General features: G+C 32.8%; 1 pseudogene; it reads right to left on the bottom strand.

Moving 5' to 3' along the window:
* Positions 1–9,342: 9,342 nt before the first annotated feature.
* On the bottom strand, positions 9,343–19,671 carry LOC134681593 (uncharacterized; annotated as a pseudogene).
* Between the last annotated feature and the right edge of the window lie 3,273 nt (positions 19,672–22,944).

Below are 22,944 nucleotides of genomic sequence, written 5' to 3'. Positions count from 1 at the left end.
GTAGTTTCTCTAATAATGATAAAAAAAAATACATTTTGCATATAGACTGACTCTTCTTTTTATAAAATTTTATTACATTCTGCTACGCGTCGCTAGGTAAACTCAATTTGCGACAGTAAAACTACCGATTGACGTCCGCAAGGCTTCAAATACAATACAGTTATCTCTTAAAAGGATTGTATCTATGTTTGTAGATTTCCATAGACAGATAACTTGAAGTTCATATTGATGAACACACTTATGCATTTATTTGGGAAGTATTTTAACCCTTATCTGTATATAAGGACGCGTTTACACTGAGGCTTGCACAAGTTTAAAACAAGTTGAACTGAACTCTTGCACATTAAGTTAAACATAGCAATGCTTTAATTTTGTAAACACTTGAAACTGTTACTTGAATTTTGAATATAGAATTGAATGCATGTCAAACAATTTTTTTATTCCAATATTTAGTTTTTATTTCAAAAATGTACAAACAAGGATTTCACTAACACGAACACAATATTTCGGTAAAGGTTCGATATGGCAAACCCACCATACTAAATTGACACAACGACATTAAGCATGCTATCCCTTGTGATGCCTTTTGGAACTCTTTCCAAGAATTCAATTATATCCTTGATATTTAGATTTTTGAGTTTAAACGTTCCTGGTTATACTAAATCCAGAATGGCGCTTTGGATGCACAAGATTAATAAAGTGTAATTTACATTATCGAATACTAATATACTACATCTGCTATTCTTTTAAAAAGAAAATAGTTATGGCATAATAACAAAATTATTGTAGTTATCTATTTTCGCTTATTTAACTTTTATTGCATTGCTTATCAAAGGAAATCTGTTAATCTTTTTTTTTTATAAGCATAGTTTATTTAGTACCTGCCTTATGACCATGAAGTGATTATTTTTGATGATCGTATCTTTTCAACATGTATCATATATCTCCTTCAAATATACACATACTAAATAATCCTTTCAGATATACACAAACGTAAACGATTTCTGTTTAGATAATTTTGTTATTTTGTTAAATTGACATATTTTGTAATCCGTGTTCACCGTGATTTTAAAAATAAATTTGATTAAGATTTTACCCTAAAACTAATATAGTTTATATATAATAAATAATATATAATATAGTTAATATATAAAATATTACACATCAAAATAGAGCAAGACGATTTCCACAAGAAATCGGAGGCGAATTCAGTTTTTCCGAACTGTAATAAACAATTTAATCATGGTCTTGTTAAAAGACACGTACAAATCAAGGCAAAGTGCATTACCTAGACTGGACTCGTTGACTGGACTAGACTTGACTGGATTGGATGGGCTATAGTCTGGACTAGACTCTCGCATGTTTCTTTTTTATATAACATGCATTTATTTTTAATTTATAAATTTGTTATCTTCTTGTTTATTACGACTGTACTTTTTCCTTTTTTATTCAATAATATAGTTTTGAATAAAAATGACACCTAACATCCACGCATTCAAGCATACATCTTAAACCCGTATGCAAAAAAATAAATCATTCGGAAGACTCCATATACATAGTATTTAATTGTAATTTTATTATAATATAATGATAAAAAAGATGCTAGTATTACTTGCTTACATTAATCATGTTAATCCTACAGAACTTTAGTATTTTGGCGGTTTTTGTATTATATATTAACATAAATGTATTACATTTATGAATGGGTTTAAGCATTGTAGGCCCAACATCATCAAAGATTCACCTATAATATTATTTTTGTTTTGTCGACGTTAATAAATCGGCTATATGTTTATGTTTTTTATAAGCTATTATTGCTTTGAACAATAATATTTCTTTGCAAACCTCATCATGCTTGAGTGAGTGTTTGGGTAGATCCCAATGTTTTATGTTGCATTGTTTTATTTTGTGAATGCATGAAATGAATTTCGTTGCCAATACTTAAGGAAATTCCTATGTGTGTGTTTTGGTCTCTTTTTTTTTTAATAAATCAGATCTATGAATTGATAATGCCTCATGTATGTACTGTTGAATTTCAATCTCCTTATATCCTCTGAACTGTGATTTGTAGTTTGTGCGATGTAGATATAGGAATTGTTGTTCTAATATATCTGATGACCTAGCTTTTTATGAAAACTGCAAACACGTGTTGACTATTGCAACTTGTGCGATGTAGATATAGGAATTGTTGTTCTTAATGTATCTGATGACCTAGCTCTTTATGAAACATGCAAACACGGATTGACTAATACAGCTTGTGCGATGTAGATATAGGAATGAGTTCGCTGGTTTGAAGTGTGTTTTCCCATCTAAGATGTTTTCGTTAGAAAACCTAGTTCCTTTGAAATTATTATCATCAAGAAATTATTTCTGTAGATGAAAATTATAGTATGAATTTTAGAAATTGCTGATGAATATTTGCTAACTCTAATTATTCCAAAATCGCCGTGATGTTGAATATAATATCATCACTATACCTTTCATAGAAAAGGATATTTTTTTTCTGTTCAAACTTAGAAAGAATTTCTTTCACAATTTTATACACAAGAATATCACAGATTTCAGGGCTTCACTGCGCCAATCGCTGCACCTATGTTTTGCTTAATAAGCTGTTCATTAAAATTTAAAAAAAATGTTGTTTTCTAAAATTAATCTTCGGAGATAAATTAGATCATTTGTAGGTGGACTTTTTATTTTATTTTGTAATCTGACTAATTACACTGATCATACAAAATTGTAATGGCCGATAATAATTCAATGGTCGGTCAATTAGTGTACACAGAGACTACATAAAAACTACATAACCGCCAAATCTACATTAGGCTTTATGTGTTTCTACTTGTATAGTAAATAAGACGTATCTTTTATTTAAGTGTGTTGTTTTTGTGCTATAGATACAAGAAAATAAGAATTCTTTTCAACTTTGAACATAGAAAAAATATCATTTTCTATGGAAGGTATCGTGATGATATTATATTAATACATCGTGGCGATATTAATGAAATTAAGGAATTATTAGAGTTATCAAACAGGTATCAATCGTTCCTAAAATTCATACTATAATTTTCATCTTCAGAAATAATATTTCTGGAAGTGAATATTTTTCAAAGAAACCAGGTTTTCTAATGAAAAAATCTTAGATGTGATAACATACTTTAAACTAGCAAACTCATTCCTATATCTACATTGTGCAAGCTGTCATAGTCGACACGTGATTGCAGGTTTCATAAAGGCCGAGATCATCAGATACATAAGAACAACAATTCCTATATCTACATCGCACAAGTTGTAATAGTCAACACGTGTTTGCAGTTTTCATAAAGGGCGAGGTCTGATTTGTTAAAAAAAGGTCAAATCACACACAAAGGAAATTCATTTAGAATTGGCAACGAAATTTAACCCGTGCATTCACAAATTAATACAATGCAGCATTAAACATCGGGATCTACGTTTGTACATATTTTTCTCTCTCTCGATCAAACCAATAAAAGCTTATAAAAAGCATAAACATATAGCCGCTTTATTAACAGCGACATAATTTAAATAATATTACAGGTTCTTAAATCCATTCAAAAATGTAATGCATTTATCTTTTGTATATGATTAAAAAAAACCAACAACGCCGAAACGCGTAATGAGGGAAGGATTGATTTAAGCTATAGCGGGTTTGGTAATACTAGCATCTTTTTATCATTGTATTGTAATTAAAATTACAATTAAATACTATATATATGGAGTCTTCCGAATAAGATCTTTTTGCACTCAGGATTTAGAGGCAAGTACTAAAAGGTTGAATGGAGTGGAGTGGAGTGTTGTAGTGGAGTGTTGGAGTGGAGTGGAGTGATGGAGTGTTTGAGTGCTGGAGTGTTGGAGTGGAGTCATGGAGTGAAAACATGAAGTTAGGAAATGGAGTTTAGTTGAGTTGTTGGGTCAATAGTTTTAAAATTAAACCAAATTATAAGATATGTTTTTTATAGCTTTAAACATCATAGAATGAATATGGTATGTTTGGTCTCAACAACGGCCAACTGTATTCATGTTAATTGTACCAATATAATTCATCTTGGATGTGTCATAGGTATGATTTAAGGTTATATCTCCAAAAATGCAGTCTAGGTCACACACACACACACACATCTCAAGATGCCCTGAAATGTGTAAGTGTTTCTAATTCTAAATGTGTAGGTGTTTCTAATTCACACCAAAACATTATTATTAATGTTAAATGATCGATTTTTATAATTTAGGAGGGGGTCTTTCAGTAATTTTACCTTGGTTAACAACATTCTGGTGTAAATAGTTTTACTTGCATAGCAATTAGTTAAACTTATAAACTACAAGTATATACAAAAACAACAGCACAAGCAGAACAGTCTTTTGCCAGAAAAACGACACTTGGATTCTGTATGTTTCATTTGAAAAATATATGTACTTACTTATTTGGTAAAAGGTCTATGTATCTTTGGAGATCAATATATCATTCATTTAAGTTATTTTTAAATCAATAATCAAAACTTTGTCTGTTTGACATAAATTATATAGTTTTATACGATGGTCAATTAATGAATTTTTATACATTTCAATATTTAAGAATCTTGTCATTCACATGAAATGTAGCACATCAGATTCATGGGATAATATAGTCCAATCAAACTAAGATTTAACCTCAAACTAATTGCAACAGAAAATGTTTTAGTTCTAATCTATAGAATTATGCCCTTTATATACACAGAAAAAAGTCCCATGAAATCTAACTTGAGGAAAACTCAAAATCAGCACTTTAAATTTCCTATGGGAATTAACATTGGAAGGGGAGATAACTCTTACAAAAAAGAGTCTTTTTTGGTCAGGTTTTGGTTGTTTTTCTTGAAATGTATGTATAGTATGATACTTTGATGGGGTTATAAGTTTGTATTTGACTGAAATATATAATCTTCTGCTCATGAAATGCACAAAACCAAAATGGTATGGGTAGTTTTATTTTTTTCATGCATTTTTCATTTTGAAAAAATAATGTGAAAAATTGGTAATGTTTATATCTGTATATTATATTATTTCAGCAACTTACTTATCTGAAGAAACTTTAAACCACAAAAAGAAGTATACATGCTTTATTATTTTTATTAAATTTGAGATTCTTTACCTTGAAATTGTGAAAAATTCAATAAATGGTCAACTAATGAAGTACGAAATCCAGATTATAGCTTGATAAAATATATGAAAACACCTTAAGAATTGTTTATTGTACTGTAAAGACCGCTAAAAAATCAAGAATCAATACATTCTGATGAATAGAAGCGGTAAAGTTAAAATTTTGTATCAATTTTTATTGATATTTCTGCCTTTTTTGCAAGAGTTATCTCCCTTTTCAATACAAATCTCCATAGGAATTTTAAATGGTTATTTTTTTAGTCTTCCTCAAGTTAGATTTTATAGGACTTTTTTCTGTATATATTTGTGGTATAATGCTAAAGATTAAAACTTAAAAATCTTCTGTTGCAATTACTTTTAGGTTAGGGTCAAATGTATGCTAGATTGACTGGACTAATATTTTAAACTTTTAGGTCACAGCCGAAAAATCAGAATTATACTGACAATTTGTTGACTTTAAAAAATTAACCAAAAACAACATTATTCCTCATCTAAGTTATTTAGTTTCTGAGGTTATAGTATTGACAGTTTTATGGGTTCTATTGAAAAGTTACAGTAGTTAGATACATTGTCCTTATCTATTTATAATTGGAAGAAACAGAATATTTTAAATAGCATAGTCATTAAATTAACATGATAACATCAGAGTGAAAATGTTGATTAATAATTAAGTTTTATTATATCTTGGTCCATTGTTTACAAAAATATTAATAATTTTAATATCTTTATTGACACGATGATTTTTCAGTCACTAGTTATCAAATATTATTAACTTCTGTTTGACTCTGACAGACTTTACATTTGTATTTGTTTGGCTTTTTAACTATTTTGATCTGAGCGTCACTGATGAGTCTTATGTAGACGAAACGCGCGTCTGGCGTATAAAATTATAATCCTGGTACTTTTGATAACTATTTACAGGGAATAAGACATACATTTGTTAACTAGGGACTAAACCTGCCACAACGTAAAGATTAACATAAGCCCTATAGACATTTTAATAAAAGTTTTGTTAGCTCGTCCAAATGTTTTTCCCTGGTTAGTATATCGTATTAAATACATTTTGTCAATGTCCAAATTTATTATTTCCATAAAATTATAAGAATTGGGAGAACAATAATAAACACAATATCTAAGTTTCAGATATCATACATAATTATATGTAGATTATTACAAGAAATATATTTTGTGAATTAATTTGTAAAAGTTATGGATGTTGCTATTGCATCAATTGAAAGTGTATAGATTCTTCAAATTCTTTCTTTATTTCTTATAAAACCAAGTTAATGGTACAAAGAAAGATATTTTACATATTATAACATACAGATTTTGCGCATGACAAGTTTGCACAAAACGAGCAACAAGAATGAGAGATTGGTGATCAACCTGGAGAACATACTTCTATATTGATAATTCTAATTAATTTACACAAATTTTTTAATACACGAATATTTTTTGAAATAAATAATGATCAAGATAAAGATAAACAAAGTCCAGAAAAAACTGCCATTAGAAATACACTACAATTCAGAACAGTAAAAATAAATACTGGATAGACAACATTATCACACCTCCAACTGAGCTGTCATAAAATGCTACCCAAAACATTGTCCAACTTTGATGAATAATCAAATATGACAAATGAAATAATATAAAATCATCGTGTTCTGTAGTTTCCAAAAAAAAAAAAGAAGTAGAAATTTACCCAATTATAAATGATTTTCATTTCCATTTGATATGAAGTGTGATTAATTTGTGATTCGTTCAATATTTAACCAAAATCCTAAACCCAACTCCACTCCAACTTTCCACTCCACTCAACGTTTTAGTACATGCCGGATTTAGATGGATGTTAGATGTCATTTATATACAAAGACTAGATGAAATTGACAATGCCTACCGATTCTCTTGAGTCAAATTTGAGACAAACAATATATAAATAACACATAGCTGAGAGGGTGATAGAGCAGATTGTTACCCCGAGAAAACATTGTCAACTGAGGCGAAGCCGAGGTTGACAATGTCTTTTCGAGGGGTAACAATCTGCTCTATCAACCTCTCAGATATGTGTTATTTAATTTATTATACTGAATGTTCTGTTATTACTGTCGATTAAATTTAAAATTCAAAGTAATAAACTATGACATCTTGTACATAACCATCCGTATTTAATAAAGCGCACACTTGATCAAACGTCTCCGTGAAGGGTAATAGAGTATTTGCCATAGGATAGAGTCGTATTTAATAAAGTGCACACTTGATCAAGCGTCTCTGTGAAGGGTGATAGAGTATAGGAAAAAGTCGTGTTTAATAAAGCGCACATTTGAGCAAGCGTCTCCATGAAGGGTAATAGAGTAAATTGACACCCTCGTATTAGCCAATCAAAATCTTGCATTTTGACATGAAGTATAATAAAGTAAATTGACACCCTCATATCACTGTAAAAACAAGTGTTAATGATTTAACACTATTATTAACACCTTCCTGGAAACATTTATTTAACATGTTAAAATGTTAATCATTAACACTTGTGTTAATAATTATTAACATGTTAATGTGTTAAAATGATTAACACATTACATGTGAATTTGCCTGGAAACACTTAATTAACACTTTAACATGTTTATCCTTGTGGAAGTGTTAATTATTTTAACATGTCACATGTTTAACATGACATTAACACTAGTGTTCAAAAAGATGAATGGGTGATTTCTGACGATACACAACATAATTGGTTCTTGTTTTTGACCTGATCAGTTATTTGCATTGGCAAACCAATAATAAGCAACCAAGGATGTTGTTCATTGCCTTTGACATATTCTTTTTTTTATGAAATAAAGGAATTGTGCATTTTGTAATGTTTTGAATAAGCATTAATTCAAGGGAAAATTCCAAAATGGAAATAGATCTTCATAAAATATGAATACCAAAGAGAAAAATAAACTGAACAATGTACCACAAATAGACAAAACCTAACAAACGACAGTCTTCTAAACAACACATTGAAAAAAATGGAAATGATACAAGATACAAGATATTGTCCACAGTACTCTGGTGCCTGTCTTGCCTGTCATTTTTTATGTTCAGTGAACAATGAAAATGGAGTAAAAAACCTTATTTGGTATTGATGTTAGAAAACCATGTTATATAAGGAACGTGTACTAGTACAATGTAGTATGTGTACCAAGTTTCAAGTTGATATGACTACTACTACTACTTCACACTAAACTAACTTCTAAACTAACTTCAGCAAAATGTTTTACAAGATTCAGGACAGACAAATGAATGGATTGACAGTCTGAAAAGAAATAATGCCATCTACTATCATATATAAGGCATTGAAGACAGAAACAGCACTAAATATAAACCATGGTCATCTCAGGTACTCTGGAATTCTGAAAGTTTCCTTAAGTGTGAATTTTTAATAAAACATAATAACCAGCTGTATAGTTTTTACTCATTTTTATTTCTTGACAACACGTCAGAGAATTTTATCCAATTGCTTGATTTTTGCTGGGTATATTGATCCCAAATAGCCCACTGTTGTAAAATCCCCAGTGTCTGGGAATAAATTTCGGGATAATCCAAATCAAAAACATAATAAACTGCAATTAGTAACAGTAATGAGTCCAACACATTTAATGTATGTCCTATTATTTTCCTGCCATCTCCAATTACGTGTGAACATAAGGTATTTCCCTCCTGGTCAAGGAAGACCACTACATACGGAGCCTCTTCCTCTTCCGTTTACAAGTGTTTTATGGGAAGGGAATCTATTTTCTGCACATTCTGAAAAAAAACCCCAGTCAATTCTTTTTTTATGAACTTCAGTGATGAATCCAATAATTGGTCCTTGTACAAAAATTTAATAATTAACTTTTCACTTATTTATTTCATGCATAATATTTTATAAAAATAAATAGACAATGTGTCCATGCGACACAGATGCCTCCACTTGCATATAATTTAAAAAGGGCCATAAATCTAGAACAATAAAAGTTATGCCACCCAAATTCGAATTTGGTCTATGTTTTGAGGTTATTCATGTAATCATTTTGAATACATGTATAAGTTTCATTAATGTAAAAAAGCCAATTCTAATGTCAATTATCACAAGCAGTTTTTTTTTGTGTAACTATACACACATCTTAACAAAAGAGCTATTGAACACATTACTACCACTATCTTAATTAAAAGTATCAGTTTCTTGTACCAATATCAGAGTTTTATCTGTTTAAACTGTAACAAATTAATCTACCAAAATACTGTTTAAATGAATATACCTTTACAACTTTAATGCATGACCTGGATTTAATCCGTTTCCCCTTCTTTCTGTTAACATTGTTTTCTAACCCTTTTACAAGAGCAATACTCTTTTCTGTCTCTGTTTCCTGTGAAGAAATATTAAATAGAATAAATGACAATTTCTTTTGCAACATGATAACATGTTTACTAAGTATAAATAAGAAGATATGGTATGGGTGCAAATGAGATAACTCCCCATCCAAGAGTTTGATAGCAATTTATGGTAATTTTACAATTGTAATTTTAGTGTAACTTTCATACTTATATAAATAATATAAACATGTCATATTAAAATGGTTTTCTGTGATCAAATTGACCACTTTCAAATTAAGTACAGAAAAAAATTGTAAATCATGCACGCTTTTATGGATTGTGGGGCTAAACTTTATTCAAGCACTATGAGGTTCATCAAGCGCCTATGTGATCGCCATAAAGCAGTGTAGCGTTGGCGTTTTTGTATGGATTCGTGTTTGTCGATGTGTTATTTTGGTAGCGTAAATTACGTAAAATCCATATTCAAATGGCACAAAGAAAACAAACCACAACACAAAGTTTCAAATCAAATCACTATGTAATCTGTTAAATGTATATCAGTTTGACATAATAAAACAGTTGAACAATAATCCTAATTCACTAACACAATATTACTCTCAACACTTCTAACTAACAATCTATCTATCTCTTTCTATTCTTACTATTCCTCTCTGATCTCTCTCGCATCCCTTTATATACATATTTACAGGCGGTACCCCGACGGTTCCAAAGATGGGGTACCGGGCGGTTCTATAGATACCGGGCGGTACCTCAACGGTTCTAAAGATTGGCTACCGGGCGGTACCCTGACAGTTTTAAAGATGGGGTTACCGGACGGTACCCCAACGGTTCCAAAGATGGGGTACCGGGCGGTTCTTAAGATACCAGGCGGTGAATTTTAAATGATATAGAAACCGTTCAAAGAATAAGAATACTGGGCATTGCCCTGTAGAAATGTAATTTAACCCAAACGTATTAATAAAAAGATATGTTACATAATAATAAATTATACAGTCAAACTAAAATCGCTACAATCCCCCCAACTAGCAATTGAAATTCCCATTTCAATGTCGTATTAACCAAAAGTAGTCTACTCACTGTAGAATTACATATATATCCAAAACACAATCAATATAGTTCAACTCAAGTCAATGTTATATGTTCACTTCAACATGCATTATAAAGTTATGATAGCAGTTCCTAGCTTCACTTTCAAATCACCAACATAAGCTGTGACTAACCTTGTATTCAATGTTTTATTAAAATAATTTTCAAGACTTTCCAATGTTTTATTTTGAAGAATTGTCTTATCGATAGCGCAAAGGTATTCTGACCATTCTCCCGCGCTTTGTCGTTATTATAGATGGTGTCACTGTCCGGGGGTTCCGGGGGTACCGGGGGTTCCGGGGGTTCCAATGTTTTATTTAAAGAACCGTTTGGGGGTTCCAATATTATATTTGGGTAACTGTCCGTCGGTTCCAATGTTTTATACACACAATCTTCCGGCGGTTCCAATGTTTCATCTGTTTGATATTCATCGGATTGTATGAGGGTCGGCTCGGTGTCTTGCGTATTTTCCGATGCACCATTACTCCGTAGTTCATGATCACTGTCGAAATAATTTATTAATGGTGGTTGGGCGTGTAAGATTGTCTTCTCTGGTTTAAACCACGAAACAGACTTCCCTCCTGTATACTTTTTCAAATTGTCTGCATGCACAACCACATTAGGCGAATTCTTTGAATGTTTAATTTTAAACAGGACATCCGTTAATTTTTCGATAATTACCCATGGGCCAGTCCTGTTTCTGTACAACTTTTTCTTTCCTCCTTTCACTACTTGAGGCTGCCATCTTCTCACCAAATCGCCATTAGCATAATTTATTTCTTTCACATTTCTGTCATAATAATCCTTTTGGCGGATTGCAGTCCTTTTCAATTTTTCACGGGCTATCTCGTGAGCTTTTTCTAACTCCTCTCTTATTTTAGCTACAGAACTATGCTCATTCTTAAAATGAGTCTCCTCGTCATCATCTGACGGTGATCCAGCAATCAAATCTAACGACATTTTCATTTCGTCACCAAACATCATTCTATACGGCGTAATACCAGTACTGTCATGGGGTGTTGAGTTATATACCATCACCATATAGTTGATGTATTTATCCCAATCGGACTGATTTCGGTCAATGTACTTAGATAACATTTTTTTTATTGTTCTATTTCCTCTCTCCACCATACCATCAGATCTTGGATGCATAGCTGTAGTCCGCGTCTTTGAAATATGCAAAAGTTTGCAAATACCTTGAAACAACTGACTCTCATATTGAGTACCCTGATCTGAATGGATCTCCACTGGACATCCGTATCTTTTAATCCATCCTTTTAGAAACACATTAGCTACGGTTTCTGCATTTATGTCACACAACGGATAAACTTCCGTAAACTTTGTAAAATAGTCTTGAATAACCAATATGTATCAATTCCCTTGTTCAGTAGTGGGAAGTGGGCCTGCAATATCGCTTGCGAGTCTCTGACATCTTGTACCCATAACATAACTTTTCATTTTATGTCTTTTTGATCGTGCAGGTTGTTTTCTTTCTTCACAGATATCACAGGTTGTAACGTAATCTTGAATATTTCGATTCATATGTGGCCAGAAAAATGAACATAGGGCAGCTCGCTTTTTAGTTCTGTCGATACATTGGTGCCCACCAGTTGGGGAATCATGTAGATGCCAAAGCACATATCCCTGTAAAGCTTTAGGTGTACAGATTTTCCATCTTTTAGCTCCAGTTTGGTCTTCCCAATAGTAACATAATATGTCATCCTGAACAGATAAGAGTTCCCATTTTTGAATCCAATTTTTAAATAACGTACTTTTACTTGTAAAATTATCGAATGTAGGTTTCTCTGCACTATCCAACTTTAATTTCAGTACATCACCTAGTTCTGTATCTTGGCGTTGCATTTCGTGTATCAAGGATGGCGTCAAAGTAATATCTGGTTGCTTCTTAGCTTGTGCACGTTTAGGAGCATTTGGCTTACGACCCCTCTTTATTGGCACATTAAATGAATTGTCAACTTCTGTATTCATTCTATTTACTGGTGCAATAACAACTGGTTCTTCAGTTTCATCTTGTTTAGGCGGTGCCTCAAACTCATAGTCCCATGGCAATTTACACTGAGTACAAAAGTCCTGCTCTTTTATCTTGATTCTTGATAGAGCGTCAGCGTTACTATGTTTCTTGCCAGGTCTGTGCACTATCTTAAAGTCATATGCGCTTATTTGTTGTATCCAGCGACTTATCTGACCGTCTGGTTCTCGGAATCGGTAAAGCCATGTATATGGCCCAAAAACTGGTCCGTCCTGATTGTAAATTTACGTCCCAATAGGTAATGCTTAAAGTACTTCATGAAATACACAACTGCTAGTAATTCCTTTCTAGTAACACAATAGTTTATTTCCGGTTTATTCAAAGTTCTACTTCCATACGCTATAACGTGTTCTTGTCCTTGTTGAATTTGTGATAAAACGCAACCAATAGAAAAGTTACTCGCGTCAGTGTCTAAAATAAATTCCCCGCCGTTATCATCAGGGCAAGACAGAATCGGTGATGTCACTAATTTATCCTTCAATGTATGGAACGCCATATCACATACTTTAGACCAGTTCCATGTCACACTAGGCTTTGTTAATTCAAATAGACTCTTCGCTATCAATGAGAAATTCTTGATACATTTTCTATAGTACGAAACCAATCCTAGAAATGAACGAAGTTCTTTCACATTTTCAGGTTTCTCCATTTTACTAACTGCTTCTACTCTCGTTGGATCTGTTTTAACCCCATTGGACGACACTATATGGCCCAAAAACTGTATTTCATGCCTGAAGAACGTACATTTCTTTGGTTTCAACTTCAACCCAGCCAGTTTAAGTCTGTCTATAATCTTACATATATTATCCAAATGTTCTTTAAATGTTTTCCCTATCACAATTATATCGTCCAGGTACAATACTGCTATATGCCATTGTAACCCATGTAAGGCAGATTCTATTATCCTTTGAAACGTTGAAGCAGCATTGCACAACCCGAAGGGCATGGCAGTATATTGGTACAATCCTCCCATTGGTGTGGCAAACGCAGTCTTTTCTTTATCACACAGTTTCATTGGAATTTAATGGTACGCCATGTCTAAGTCTAAAGACGAAAACCACTTCGAGCCGTTCAGTGCATCTAAATTGTCCTCTATTCTCGGAATCGGATATGCATCTTTAATTGTTCTATCATTCAACTTTCGATAGTCAACACATAGTCTCCATGATGAATCCTTTTTCAGTACTAAAACAATTGGTGCTGACCAAGGACTGCACGATTTTTCAATAATTCCTTTCTTTTCCAGCTTTTCAATCTCTTCTTCTAATATATTCCTCTTAAATAACGGGACTCTTCTTGGGGGTTCCTTGATCGGTATCTCTTTCTCCAGTTTAATCTCATGCTTTCCCAATAATGTATGTCCAGTTTCTCCATCAGGGTCAGCAAACACACAACAATTTTGCAGCAATACCCTTTTAAATTCATCGGCTTCTTTAATTGAAAGATGCTGTATACCGCTTTGGTACATCTTTTCCATATATTGAGGCAACAAACTATTAGACGAATTACGATGCTCACCAATCTCACAAACATCTTCATTTTCATCTTCCACCTCAACAGAATTGCCGATATTCACAACTGGTACAAACACAGCAATATGTGTTCCTTTGTACAATATAATGTCTGTACTGGTTGGGTTAAACAATCTTGCATACACCATGCCTTGTGATGCATTAACTAGTACTCTTGCTAGCGCTAGTCCATATTTCGTCATGAAATTTCTATCAGGATATAAGACACCATTTATATTTGCAAAACTTGTACTAACTTTCCTCGTTAATCCCGATCTTACAACTATTTCATGTTTAGCTGGTACTATCATTGTTTCTAGTGATACAACTCTACTAGAACGAACGCATTCATTTTGTTCGTGAAACGGAATATTTCTATCACTTATTTCCAGAGATAAGGAATCCCAATCCCATTCACATCGAAAGGTTTGGAGAAAATTTTCACCAAGTAAATTATTTCTGACTCCTCCAACAATAATTGAAAATTGAACACAAAACTCATCAAATGATAATGTCATCACAGCAGTTCCTAAAACTTTTAAATCACCACCACTAGCTGTGATGAATCTGGTATCTACTGGTCTTAGCATAGGTCTACTATCAGGCAAAATATTTCTGTAGCATTCTTCTGTTATGAAAGTACATCTTGCACCGGTATCAATCTTCCAACTAATTGATGATCCTTCTATTTGACCATCCACCATCATACCAACTTTGCCAGGTATTTTCGTTAACATAGCTACGTTTTTTTGCCCAATATTATCTGACAATAATTCATTGTCTATATGTTCCCCTCGTAGAGAAACAAACGCACCACAACTCAACCGCTTAGGTGTTATGTGATACTCTGGAGTTAAATCTTGGTCTAATAAGTGATCCAAGTCAATCTCCATATCACCCCTTTCAGTTTGAGTGGAACGTGTCGTCCTATGTTTATCCAAGGAACACTCCTTTAAACTTCTGCTAGGCCACCAGGTACCGTCGGTCGGAGCAGGGCCTATTGCTCCGACCGGTTGTTGTTTAACTGCTGGACGGTAACACCGCTAATCTGGGCGGTGTCTTCCTCTGGTACCGTCTAATTTGAAATGTTCTGATTGTTTGAATGTGTCTTACTCCAACAGTACTCTCTTATGTGTCCTCTTTTTCCACAATTGGTACACTGTTTATATATCTTATTTTGAAATCTTCGGTTGTTTATCGGACTTTCTGAATAATTGTTCTTCTTTGAACTCGGTTCATAAACATCCCTTTCTTTTTCCACTGTATAAACATTATTTCTCTTGTTAACCTTGTTCACATTTCCTTCATTCATTCGAATACATTCTTCTTGCATGGCACTTGCAACAGCTTCCTGGAGAGTCCTAGGCTTACTTCTCCTTATAAACATGCGGAACTCCTCCGACTCACCGCAAGCGTCAAGAAACGATCTGATACTATTTTCTTGGACAAGTTCTGGATGAGATGGGTATGCACGCCTGTACAAATCTTCAATAGATTGCCCCAAATCTCTAAACGATTCCCCAGGTTTCCTTCTCCTTTGTCTGCAAGGTAGCTTTCTTTCATGTTTGAATGTCCAAATCGTAACTCCATCTTATCTATCAAACTCTCCCATCTCATTTGGATATCTAAAGGCAATCCGTGCACAAATGTTTCTGCCTGTCCTCGCAAGGTTGTAAAGAACACTAACCTTTTCCTCTCTTCATTCCACGCATTTAGTGTCGCAATGTTTTCAAAGTAACGTAGAAAGTCTGTTAACACATCATCGTTACTGCCACTAAATGTCCGCTTTACCTGAACTTCGGATCGGTTAACTTGCAGAGATGATGATGAGTTCATCGGTACATTTTTTGCATTGTCTCGACTATGTGGAATATTCTGGTCAAAGTTCAATTGCTAACGCACGGAATCTGTTGGTCTTCTACTGTACTCATTTTGGTTATCAAAGTGTTCCAGACGTTTTGTGGTTTCATTTATGAATAACTTTACAATTACCGAAACTAGAAATGTTATCAGTAGAGTAACCACCAATAATATAATATTTTGCTTCAGCCAACAAACAATGTCATGAAATGGAAATGTTACGGAAAAGAATCCGATCACAAGTATCAAACTTAAGATAAACCAAATCCATCTTAGAACAAATTTCTTCCATTTATGATCAATTCCGGCTGTATTAGCATTTTGTTGTCTCTGGTTCATATCAGACATTGGTGTGCTCGAAATAAAACATTCATCCTTCCAATTACTGCTACCGTCGAAACCACCCCACCTGTTAGCTGTCGGCACTGTCGAAAATGGGGTTCCAGGGACCGTCCGGTGTGCGGTTCTGGCATCTCCGGGTGTCCTTGGAATGGAATCGGATACCCCTTGGAATTCTTGAGATGGTGAAAATAATCCTGGTGAATACAGACTTCTGTTCCTAAAGTTGTGTTCTCCAGAAACAGTTTGCTCTTCTCCAATGTTCGTAAAAATCCATTGGATAAGTATTATAGTCAGTTCTATTTCGATCCATCTCCGTTAATAAAAAAACACAACTTGAACTGAAAATTGTAACATGTATCCAAATAGTTTAAGTCTCACTGATATTCCAACAATTATCCCACCGCTATCCCACCGCTGCCACCATTTGTAGCGTTGGCGTTTTTGTATGGATTCGTGTTTGTCGATGTGTTATTTTGGTAGCGTAAATTACGTAAAATCCATATTCAAATGGCACAAAGAAAACAAACCACAACACAAAGTTTCAAATCAAATCACTATGTAATCTGTTAAATGTATATCAGTTTGACATAATAAAACAGTTGAACAATAATCCTAATTCAGTAACACAATATTACTCTCAACACTTCTAACTAACAATCTATCTATCTTTTTCTATTCTTACTATTCCTCTCTGATCTCTCTCGCATCCCTTTATATACATATTTACAGGCGGTACCCCGACGGTTCCAAAGATGGGGTACAGGGCGGTTCTATAGATACCGGGCGGTACCTCAACGGTTCTAAAGATTGGCTACCGGGCGGTACCCTGACAGTTTTAAAGATGGGGTTACCGGACGGTACCCCAACGGTTCCAAAGATGGGGTACCGGGCGGATCTTAAGAAACCGGGCGGTGAATTTAAATGATATAGAAACCGTTCAAATAAATAAAAATACTGGGCATTGCCCTGTAGAAATGTAATTTAACCCAAACGTATTAATAAAAAGATATGTTACATAATAATAAATTATACAGTCAAACTAAAATCGCTACACAGGATGATCAAGATCATGCCCCTATTAAAACAAAATAATGCTGGTCACTTATACCAGAGTAAAATACAATAAACTTGAAAAGTTGTCTAATAAGCTTGATATTATTAACTGTATGTCAAGTAAAAAGTAAAATAACAAAAATACCGAACTCCAATGAAAAGTCAAATTTTGATTTATATATATATATGAAAAAGGTGTTCATAATATATTTGCAGTTAGTGTACCTCAGTGGATAGTTTTACATCTTTTGCAACAATTTTCATCATCCATTCCATTTTACCAGCAATATGTTCTCTAAAATTGTCTGGGTTTTCTTTATTCTTCAGGCAGAAGAATTCATGCATAACCTATAAAAATAAGACCTTCTTTGTTTTATATAGTAAAAATTAGTTTGATTTCATAACAAATAATAAAATAAATGTCTTACCTTCAATGTCAACTGTAGCCATTTAAAAAATAATTATAAAAACACTGAAAACATTTTTTCAAACATAAGAAACCCAAAAATATATTTGTATATTACGTACATGTACAAAAAATTGCCTTGTAATTTGGAAAAAAAAACCGACTTTTAATGCTACTAAAGGCACAAGTTTTTACTCGTTAAGTATAACAACATTTCTTATCAAAATATAAAATTAAATGAATTTATACATGACAAACTGTATAATATTAAAGTAAACTTACGAAACTTCCTTCCTCAAAGCAGGGGAATTTTTCCATAATTGGTCCAAATTTTCCTGGCTTTAGCTTTGATTGCCAAGTCAAACGCCCATCTCTAGTGTGTTGAAGAAGTGTTCTCAAATGTGTTTGTGACCTTTTGTTTTCCCATTTTTTTTGTTATTTCCTTAACATGATTTTCCCAGTCCTCCTCTGGAATGACAGGATTTGATTGATCTCTAGTTCTGGATCCTACTTTAAACTTCTTAACTGGTGTTACATTATCATTATCACCATCAGACTGATCACGCTTACTTTTTCTATTTTCAAAGCATCTTCTTGTTCTTATTCTTTGACTTAATTTCGACACAAAAAAACTCTGTAAATACAAAACAAAAATAAAATTCTAAGTGCAATAAATGTTTAACGTGTTTTCCATGCCTTAAATAAAGAACTAGTATTATAGTATAATGCGTAACAATATTCATATTGGCTTAGTTATAGGTCCGAGGGTAGCAGTATTGGCCTGCGGCAAAGCCGAAGGCCAATGCGGCTGCATAACTAAACCAATATGAAAATTGTTATGCAATAATACATTTTTTTCTTTTTTTTTCTTTTATTTCTTAGTAACAGTGCCCATAAAAAACTTTCAAGCTTCTAACCCCAAAATCAAAAAGTTTCTTCTGCTTTCCTTTATGTTCATCTAAATAAGTTATATTTGAAGCCAATGATGATGAAAAAGCATCGGACTGACAGACAGAAGAATGGATGCAAAAAGCAACTATTATTATATATTTTATTTTTTTCTGTGAGTATAAAATTCTTGAAAAAAAAAAATAGTGACGTCACACACTTACCCATGGATTTGTGCCATCTGCAAACCCCAAACAACTGTACTTTGAAACCATTTTTTTCCCAATCATTTGGTAGTAGGACGAATCAGCCATGCCTGGGTATGTTGCTGAATAGAATATTTCACACTCCTTGAGAACTTGATTGAAAATGCTGGAGTTCTTCTCTCCAGATGAGTGGGCGATGTGTAGTGATGGCGACAGTGTAGGTAGTTGAATTTTGTCTGGATGCGTGAGACCACTTGGTAATGTGGTTTTTGATACTACATGTATAAAGTCTGAAAACAAAATATTAAAAGATTTAATTTTATACTTAAATTAAAAACAAATAATAATAATTAGGAAAAATCTCATACATATGGTAGATTGATCTTTCATTATTTTTACAAATTTTCTTCTTTTTAGCCAATCATGTTAATGGGCCATGTAAAAATAAAATCCATTTGACTTGCATTAATTTATAAGTTATCAACTCAATATCAAAATGAAGAAGATAGACATTTATCATACATGTATATAACAAAAGAATAAAAAGATGTGCAAACCTGGTTGTGTACTTTTATCAGACTCTATATCATCAACAGAGTTTTTATCTGGTGTCACATCAGCTTCAATTTCAACACAAACTGGTGATTTACGATTGATTATTTTGTGTGTCCACTGTTGTTCATCAGCAAGTGCCATAAAAATATGAGAATTTCCAAACTCCTGCAAAACTTCATCATCTATTTTAGTTCCATCATCTTCTAGCACAAAACTTCATCATCTATTTCAGTTCCATCATCTTCTAGCACCAGAGTTGATAGGGTTATGTTCATTTTTTCCAGAACTAAAAGAAAAAGATAAAGTTCTGTCTAACATTATGTTGCTTAAGGTGTTGTGTTTACAATTTTATATTATTCATAAATGAATATGCATATTTCATGTGCAATTATATCATTTTGAAAATCATTTTATTAGGCCGCCCTTCAAAGCAGCTGTGATTTTACCTGCCAATGCTTGAAAGGTTTTGGAGGTAAATGGTTTTTTTCCCTCCAAAAATTAGTTTCATGGTTTTTTTTTTATGTTGCAAGTGATGTTGTGCTAAGCATCAGAAAACATGAAGTTGGTATTTTAAAAATCTGAAAAGTGCTTACACATTACAACTCATCACTGTTAAGCTGGTGGCCAAGTATGAAGTCATTCATTTTGGACAAGTCTTTGATGAAATATTTTGCAGCTCATTTTACATATATATTGAAAATTTTATGAGGAATTATAATAACATACAATGTATTTTACTGTTTCGTTTGTTGCTGTGTTACATATTTGTTTTTCGTTCAATTATTTGTACATTAATTAGGCCGTTAGTTTTCTTGTCTGTTTTACATTTGTCATTTCGAGGCTTTGGCATTTATAGCTGACTATGCTGTATGGGCTTTGCTCATTGTTGAAAGTCTTACTGAGACCTATAGTTGTTAATTTCTGTGTCATTTGGTCTCTTATGAAGTGTTGTCTCATTGGCAATTACACCAAATCTTCTTTTTTATGCTTACACGTATTATCAATTTAAACTTACCCTTGTCTGAAATAGCTGCAATTGTCAAATCTTTCACAATGATAGCCTTCTTTTGAACTCGACTGGCATCCCACACTTTTAACAAAGGCATAATTTTCTGTTAAAATAATTTTTTTCTTATATTTTTTTTTATTACTTAAAAAATTATGAAGATCAAAAGAAAAAACAAACATGTGTGTATCATCATGAGACATGTTATGCAAACATCTATTATATATACATTGTTTTACAATTCTGCATACTAGTAGTATAAAACATACAAACAGCCAAGATATATGAATCATATCAGGTAAATTAACTTAAATAACAAACATGATATCAAACAGAAAATATTAAAAGTCATAATACATCAAGGTAAATCTAATGTTAAGAGAGCATATTTGTTCATTACAAACAGTTTGTCATTTAAAAGATGCATTTTAGTGGTAGCTTGATCACAAGATCTCTGTAACTTACTAGTTGAAATGAATTCTCAAATTCTATTTCATAACTGATTAAGTGAAGATTAACATCAACTATTTGAGATTTTTGCACAAGAAAAAAATTGTCTTGATCTTTGATTACAATTTCAATAATCCTAACAAAACTAGGATTAAAATAATCACATGATGAAACCACAATAACACCTTCTCTATAAACACATCCATGGATCTTAACCTGTTTTGTTACATAGACAGACTCAGAATTTGGGAATCTTTCTTTTACACATAATTTGTGTAATTCTTGCATTTCCTCAATAATTACATTGTCACCTTCTTTTACTTCATCTCCAGCATACAAAAAATTTCCAGAGTATGTCCCTAATGGTGTAATCATTTGTCCACACAGCCATTTCTGAAGGAATATGGCCAAGCTAAGAGGTAAATTCTTAAAGCACCTCCATTTTTTATTCTTAAAAAAAAGCATGTTTTGCTTCAAACCTCATGCAAGATTGAAATCTTCCTGGACCAAATCTTTGAATTTGCTTTGCCATATGCACCAAAAAATGCATTTTGGGTGGAACTGAAGCTTTTGGATATTCTCGACGAAAATTCAAATGATGACTTTCTACAAGATTTCGAAGGTCCTCAACAGTTTCTTGCGCTGCATAAGGATTGTGACACACAAATGTTATCTGTTTTAGTTTTAAAAATGTCAACCACTTTTTATCGCCCCTTTCAACTTTTCTAGCCATTATAAAAGGTAAAAAACTAATAAGAGATAGCATCCCTGATGCTGTTTGTTTTACATGTGCATCAACAAAGTAATGTTTTCTCTGAATAGGTTCAGGCTTACTACAAGAGAGTAAGGATAAGAGTCTATTTGTGAATTAAGCCAGTTCAGTGAAAAGTACTTTTTCATGTCAATGCAGTGAGTAAGTAAAAGTGACATTTCATAAGGTAATAAACCTTCAAGTAAAACATGCATTGGATCATGAGTTAAACATTGTATGATATCAAAATTATCTAAAGAATTGAGACAGCTTCTACTGTTTATACCAAACATTTTACTCCAATAACTTTTTGTTTCACGTGTCATTTCACCCTCTAGAGTTCTACAACTTTGGTCATAATTAACATTGGTTCTTTCGATGAAATGGGTGTCCCTAAATTGCCTGCTCAATTCATTTTTTGATATAAGACAAGTTCTACACTTTTTATATGCAAACCCCACACCTTCTTTAAAGCCACCTAGACTGTTTGCAGCTGGAGTGTCAGCAGGCGCCATTACTAATGCCCCTTCAATGTTATGGGCCCTACCATTCACTTGAATTTCAAACCCACCTGATACCAATCTACTAACAGTTTAAATAAAATTTTACAAAAGTTTTGACACACCATGCTTTCTGATATATCTTGATTTAGCAACAGCCACTAAAAAAAATGATTGTAGTTTTGAACGATATTCTGGAGGAATATTTGCAAATGCTACATAAAAAAGTGTAACTTTGTGCTTTTTTACATGTGTCCCTAGAGGATTTACAATTTCTATTTCATCATTGTACAATATTATCTGCAAAGCATTGGGGTTTCTCCTGAAAAGGGGATTTTCTTTTAAGTAGCAACCATCACAAATATCTCTCATTAAAGTGTCATGAGTTTTATGATTGTTCTGGAACCAAAATTGTACCTCTGGCAGACAATACAGGATAGTAATTAAATCTTCAAAAGGAATAAAATATCCATAGTCTCTTATTCTCTTTATCCCACCTTGAGATTTTTTTAAGTGGTATCCAAGTTCTATAGACTGTGGACTAACCATATTAAAATGAGTCTTATAAAATGTGCGACGTTTATGTTCAGATTTAAGCTCATCTAAACATGATAATGCTGCTTCCTCTTACAGTATATTTTCTATTTCTGCATGCCCTTTTGTCTGAATTTCATTCTTTAACTTATTTCTATACACTTCTAAGTGTTTACTTATCAGTTCTGAGGTGTTGTGAGCTATTAGGTTAATTGCAGACTGTGTAATGTTGTGAC

Source organism: Mytilus trossulus, chromosome 8 (assembly GCF_036588685.1).
Source record: "Mytilus trossulus isolate FHL-02 chromosome 8, PNRI_Mtr1.1.1.hap1, whole genome shotgun sequence".
NCBI classification, from domain to species: Eukaryota; Metazoa; Mollusca; class Bivalvia; order Mytilida; family Mytilidae; genus Mytilus; species Mytilus trossulus.
The sequence above is the reverse complement of the archived record's forward strand: the minus strand, read 5'-3'. Positions and strand labels throughout refer to the sequence as shown.